The sequence below is a fragment of the Cynocephalus volans genome, chromosome 11 (genome assembly GCF_027409185.1).
Source record: "Cynocephalus volans isolate mCynVol1 chromosome 11, mCynVol1.pri, whole genome shotgun sequence".
NCBI classification, from domain to species: Eukaryota; Metazoa; Chordata; class Mammalia; order Dermoptera; family Cynocephalidae; genus Cynocephalus; species Cynocephalus volans.
The window spans coordinates 31,300,844-31,307,872 of record NC_084470.1 but is presented as its reverse complement, the minus strand read 5'-3'; the positions used below and the strand labels follow the sequence as shown (position 1 = coordinate 31,307,872).

Below are 7,029 nucleotides of genomic sequence, written 5' to 3'. Positions count from 1 at the left end.
CAAGTTGATGACGGCTTAAAAGTGTGAATCTGAATTAATGAAATGTGAATGGCATTTCCCCCAAAGTTGAATGGCTATACAAAGTTCCATTTTAATTATACATGTACACGTCTTATTTCACTTATGTTTGTTTTTGAGAGCATAAATTTTACCTTTTACATCTATGAACCCTCTATTGTGCCTTGAACACAATAGATGTTCACTAAGCATTTGTTGGATAAATGAATAAACATTCTAGAAAATTATTCACAGTCCTATTGTAAAATGATACATAATACTATGTGTCTCCTACGGATTGGAGATTTAAAAACACAACAAAACTAAGGAACAGAAGTATCAAACTTTGTTCGCCCATAACAAATAGTGCTTTCTGGTTCCAAACGTGCCCAATTAATCACTATTGTTATTATAATATACCTCAATCTTGCTGACAACAAGGTAGAACATCAACCCAAGTTTGTAGAACGAGCTGACCTTCTTTTTCCTCAAACCCTGGCTCCACTTAATCTTGGTCCTTCTATTCAAAGAGAGTTCACATTTTATATAAATAGAGATCTATAAGATAGTTCTGATAAGCTTGGATAGTAGAAGCCAGATAGCTAGAAAATAAAATAGTTAAACCCCGGTGTCTGGAATCAGATGTTCATAGGTTTGAATCCCAGTTCTGCTAATTTCTAGCAACTTGACCTTGGCTCTCACTTTCCTCCTTTGTAAATGAGAGAAAATGTAGTTTCTTTTGTAGTTGTGAGAATTAAGTTAAATAAATGCATATAAAGTACATGGCACAAAGTAAGAGCTTGTAGGTGATAAAGTTATAGAATACTGGGAAAGATGTGATCATTTTTCCTGATGAAAGTTGGAAATAAATTTTGAGTTATGCCTTAAAGGATGAGCAGGGATTTATTTTATTTTGCTTTAGACAGAAATAAGGAAATGAGATTCCAGCCAGAGGAAATGGCATGAGCAAAGGCACTGGGGTTTGCAAATACATCTGTTTGGAGATCAAAAGTCCATCCATCTATGGACCATAGGCAGTCGCTAGAGCATAGTGACAAGCACATAGGGGATGTCCAGGAGGACCTCCAAAGCCATGGACTTGTTTGTTCATAACACAGACAATGCTTAGAACCAACTTGGTGACTTTCAATGAATGAGTTCTTAATAAATAACAGTCTTCCCAAATTTAAATTTAAATTTCCAGCAGTTTTCAGTATCTTCAAGGAAGCTTAAATTCAGTCTACACAGATTGCTGGATAGAGGATCTTTATGCAACACCCTGAAAGCCAAGAGCCTACCTGTTCTGGATGAATGCTAAAGCCTTCTCAGCATGCATCGACAATGAGGGCAGATGTTACTGCCAATATTTTTAGATAGAATTCAGAGACCTGCTAAGAATTCCGAGCAGCTGAGCCTTTCACTCTCCACATAGGCTATTAGTCATCTCACAGACATATCTTTAAATGCCCTAGTATGAAGTTTGCTCATCTTGATCATGCAAATCCAACATCAGCTGTTTGTGGATGGTTACTTAATAATTGTGATTTAAAGAAGTGCAGCAGGGTCCATTTAGAGTGGACCAACCTATTTATAGACAGGAAGCCCAGAATTACTGCCATGCTTTGGGAAAATTATAGTCCTACTTATAATGACTTCTTAATTTCCATTACATTTGGCTAGGGGGAAATAACAACTGTAAGTTTTTCACTTGGTTTTTTGATCCGCTGTGTGAGTACAGTGATTAGCATAAAATGTTCACTAGCATATAGATGCTCAGCATATAGTAGGTGTTCTGTGGCATGTGATGGGCATTTTTCAATAAATACTTGTTGAATGAATGAAGGAATGAAGGAATGAAATCAGCTCTCCCCCATGAGGGTACTTCAAAAAGTTTATGGAAAGATTCATATTGTCTTTTAATCTATTTTTCCATGAACTTTTTGAAGTACCCTCATACTTTTAAATTGTATCTCAGAATGTGTGGAGCATTGGTTAAAGCTGACACTTTTGATCAAGCTATGATGTGTGAAAAAGAAGCAAGATATGTTCTAGAAAGATTTGTGGGCAGGTGTCAGTTTACTGACCGTAAGCTAATCATTTAACCTCTCTTATTTCCTCTGTAGAAAAATGAAGGGTTTGAACTCAGCAATAACTAATGTCCAATCTAGCTCAAAAACCTTGTGATCCAAATTCTGGTTTGGCTTATACTAGAAGACATCATGAAATGGTCCCTTGTAACATTTGCTTGCAATTGAACTATACCAGTCCCCACTTATCCACAAGAATCTTGTTCCAAGACTGCCTGCTGATGCCTGAAACCGAAGATGAGATTCAACCTTATATACGCTAGGCTCTTTCTTATACATACATACCTATGGCAAACTTTAGTTTATAAACTTTACACAGCCAGAGATTAACAACATAGTAAGAGATTAACAACACTGTAAGAGATTAACACAATAAGAGATTAAAATCAGTAACAAATAATAAAATGGAACAATTATAACAATAAACTATAATAAAAGCTATATGAATGCAGTTTCTCTCTCACTCTCTCAAAATATTTTCTTGTATGTAATCTTTTCAGACCGCAGTTAACTGTGGGTAACTGAAACCACAGAAAGCAAAACCGTGGATAAGTGGGGGACCGGGGGGAGGCAGGGACTACCATATTTTGTTTCACATCTGAAGCATTACAATCCGTCTTAAATTTTTTTAAGGAAAATAATGTTTCCTTTAATGGTTTGCTGCTTTATTTGAATTTTTTCCTTCTACACTCCCACTGCATTTTGTATATGTTTTTCTTGTACTGAGTCATTTTTAATTCTGGTCTCTCCCTCTCTAGCCAGGGAGTCCTGAGAGGCAGGGACTGTGCCTTACTCATGCTTGTATCCTCTAAGCACCTAGCACAATGCCATGAATAACGGAATCCCTTCTTTACAATCCCAGCGTTATTTGTTTAACAGTCATCCTGGAATAATGGTTCCACCCTAATTTGTGGGTTTAATAAAATGCAGCTGCTGCAGCAGCCAACCCTTTTCTCTCTCCCTTCCTCCCTGTGTTCTAGCCACGAGGCTGCCTTTTGATTCCTCAAAAATGCCAGATACGTTTTGGCTTCTGGGACTATGTCCTGTCTGGAATGCTTTTTCCTGAGGTCCTCATTCAGGTCTCAGTACCAAAGTCACCATCTCAGAGAGGCATTTCCGGGCCACCCCTCTCCATTACTCACCAAGCTAATGTTACCTCCTCTTATAACATTGCTGCCTGAAAAAACATAGCTTCTTTGAACTTGTTTTTGAAGTTGTTTTGTTTGTCTTTCCCCCTTTGCCTATGGCACGCCTTGGTCACTGACCGCCACTCAGCACTTTTATGAAACATCATTTGCCATACTTTCTTTCCGCTATCTTCAGCACCATCAACCAGAAATTTTCTGGTATCTGCCCCTTTGTATGACTAAGAATAGAAAATGTAATCCGTAAACAAGTAAAAATTTTATTTTGTCAAGGAACAGAAAAAAATCTTTGAAATTTTAATGTGATGTTATTGCTAGACATTACATGATTATAATCGTGGGAATGGAGTTGAAGGCGTACCGGAAACTTGCCAGTTTATGGAATAAGAGCATGCTAATAATAATTGTTATTATCAGACTTCATTAGCACCGATACTATCTTCGGTTCTATATATAGAAGAAAGAAAAATAAATAGCTCATCCTTAGGCAAGGCGAATAAACTAATATTTAAAAAATAACTATCATCTGATGACATAAGAAAATGTTTTGTGTGCATTATCACAACAGCTTTTTGTACAATGAGACCCCTCACTGAACCGTTGCCTACAGAAAGCGCTGTTAAATATCTAAAGACAGAGGATTAAGTGGAACCAGCCTCACACATGATCCTGCTGTGGTCCCCAACTTTGCCTTAGGTGGCTGTGTGAGTCACGGGACTATTGCTCTTCAGTTGATTTTCCCACCTTCCCCTGCCCTGCCATGTGTCACAAAGGACTGAAACATATATTTCCCAGGTTCCCTGACAAGTGACTTTCAGTTAGACTCTGTCGATGTTAGTTTCTGGCAAGAAATTGGATGTGCAAGGAGGTGAAAAGCCAACACATTCATCCCCCCGTCTCTCTGCTTTCGTTTGTGTCTCCAGCGGTGGCTGTCTCTTCTCCCTGGTTGCAGCTCTCTGGCACCTGGGTCCTGTACGACCCCTTCCCTTTGTCCTTTCAGCCCTAGAGGTGAGAGCCTCTTTCCGCTGTTGTTAATATCTGGGCTGCTGCACCATCTCCCATTTTCCGTTTTTGTTCTTCCAGTGTCTTTCTAATTATTCCCTAATATAAACTTTCCTCTACTGAAAGATCTGGAGTGAATTCTCGTGTCCTGAGTAGATACCAACAGATACAGTAGCCAAATAGTCATCAGTTTTGGAATTTTTTAATTTAAATTTCTGAACCTATGGTCTTTAGAGAGACTTTAAGAAAGAGACCCCCAAACTCTCCTAACTTGAACCATATTCTTTTCAGACACTTTATACAGGGCTTAATCTCTTTCATCGGAAAAAAGTAATTGACATTTAAGGATGATGGATAATTCATACATCATAATAATGAAAGCATTATTTAAATATAATAATGGGAACCTTAGTTTTTTGTTTGTTTGTTTTTACTTTTATTTGCATTTATTTTATGCTGAATTTATTCTCGAGCCATAAGTTTTTGTTTCTTCAGTTTCTCCTGGGATATCTTTTTCTTCTGTGCCATCTCCTCTTCTGGTTTGGAAACAATTTGTTCCTTTTCAATAATGATCAACTCGATGTGGCAGGGGGAGCTCACATATGTGTTAATCCGACCATGGGATCTGTAAGTACAGCAGTGCATCTTGGGTTCTTTGTTCACCTGGATATGCTCAATCACCAGAGAATCTACATCTAAACCCTTAAGTTCAGCATTACTCTCTGCATTTTTAACCATATGCAGCAAAAATTCAGCACTCTTTCTGGCACGGACCCTGTGTCCAACTCCACTGTTTGATCTGGGCACACCTACCAACTCCACCATTGTAACACCTGAATGGTACACATTGCTTCTGTAAGGTGACATCCTTCAGATACTTAGGGGCTTTACAAATATGCATATCCTTGATGGCCTGAGCAGTTTCACGGGTGTTCTTAAAGTGAACACGAAGATTTGAACCTCTTGATTTGCATGATTTTGTGGGGTTTTCTGGGTCAAGCGAATAGTGAACCATTTTCAAAGATCACATTAGGCAGCTTACTGGAAGAGGGGAATTTTAGTTTTTAAAAGGCTTATTTAAGTATCTATTTAATAAAGGAACAACAAAGGGAAATAGGAGGTTCTCAACACAAAGCGATTTAACTGATAGCACAAAAACAGCTTTCTCAGAAACCAAAAATATTTGCCTATTCAAAGGACATGGACATCTTGCAACTCATTTTATTGATCCTTGAGAATAAGCCAGATGCAAAGTCAAGTGACATTTGACAGAACGTTCCTAGAGACTTAGGTAACTCTAAGCAATATGAGGGAAAATAAGCAAGAAGACAGGCAAAAGCCGTCACTTGTGACACCCACTGGAAAAGGCTCACGATCCTGAAAAACTGGGCCATGTGCTCCAACAGCAGACACAAGTTACAGTGGCAGAGAGGAGGGCTAATATCATTAGAAAACTGTAAACAAACTAGACAACACATCATTTTAAAAGTCTAATATATCTGAACCAAATACCATAAAACACAGACCTGCATGCATTTCATGAAGATATGGTAGCTTGGCAGTTTTGATGTCACTTACCATGGTCTTCTCTGATTTTCAGACGAAGATTTGCAAAAGACATGACCAGAATGAATATGCCTCAAACTGAAGTTTCTTAAAAAAAAAAAAAAAAAAAAGAGTTTAACGTGGGAAACTTTGCTTTGCACATGTATTCTCCTTCTGCAGGCCCTCCCCAGACTAGATCAGATCTTCCCTTTCTTCTCTGCCTTCTGCAGGGTAACTCCTGAGACCCAAGAAGACACTTTCTTTTCTCAGAGTACACCATGTTCTCAAGGTCTAAAAGCTTGTCATTAAAAAGATCAGGCACAAATACGTCCCAAGGGTTATGTGATTGTTAACCACGCAAAATGTTGCCTATTCTGGGGAGAGAAGTTAAAGGTACTAAAAAGCCACTGAATTCAATTCTACTTCCAACACTTGTTCCTCTTATTTGTGTGGTAATAGATGAATTACTTAACTCCTATGTGCCTCAATTTATTTCACCTTTAAAGGGGGATAATACTAATAGCACTGTGTTGGTCAGATTTCTCAGCTGTAATCTACTTTGGCTATTTCAAGGTGAAATCAAATTTTTAAAAGGATATTAGGTAGCTCATAGAATCAGTAGGAGCATTGAAGGGACAGGCTCAACTCTAAAGTTTCAGGAACAAGGACCAATGCCCTAAGCGATGATGAAGAATTAGATGGATGAAGAAGTCATGATTAAGCTGCCTCCTGAGCCCAAAAGGATGGGAATTCTACATTCTCCACTGCCACCATCCTCTGCTGCCCCTTCCCACCCATGTAACCTGCCTCTTAACTCAGGTCACTCAATTCAGAATGAAGTCTTGCATGAGCAGATCAGTTAGGGTGGATTCATGGCATATCTCTGCCCTAGCTGCAAGGGAGCCTGGGGAAAGTGAATATTTGTGTACACCTTGGGAAGATGGGACTCACATAGGAATTATCAAAACAACAGATGTGCACTCTAAGTGCTCACCTCTTGTAGCTGGAGTAAGGCATGCTTCAGGTGATGCACATGAAATGTTTAGTTGGTCAGCCTATAATACACTCCAAAAATAAGATAGGTTTTATCAATAGTTGTTATGAGAATCTGGGAATGAGCTGGAGAGCCAAACTAAGCACCAACTAATGGTTTTTCAGGAAAAACTAGCTCAACCACAGGGAGTTCTCATGTGATTAACTCAATATTTCCTTTAATAAGATCAAGAACAAGCCTTCAACTAGTGAAGATGGAG

At 38.6% G+C, this 7,029-nt stretch overlaps 1 pseudogene; it reads right to left on the bottom strand.

Annotated features, from left to right (window-relative positions):
• Positions 1–4,693: 4,693 nt before the first annotated feature.
• LOC134390904 (large ribosomal subunit protein uL22-like) lies at positions 4,694–5,246 on the bottom strand (annotated as a pseudogene).
• Positions 5,247–7,029: the final 1,783 nt, after the last annotated feature.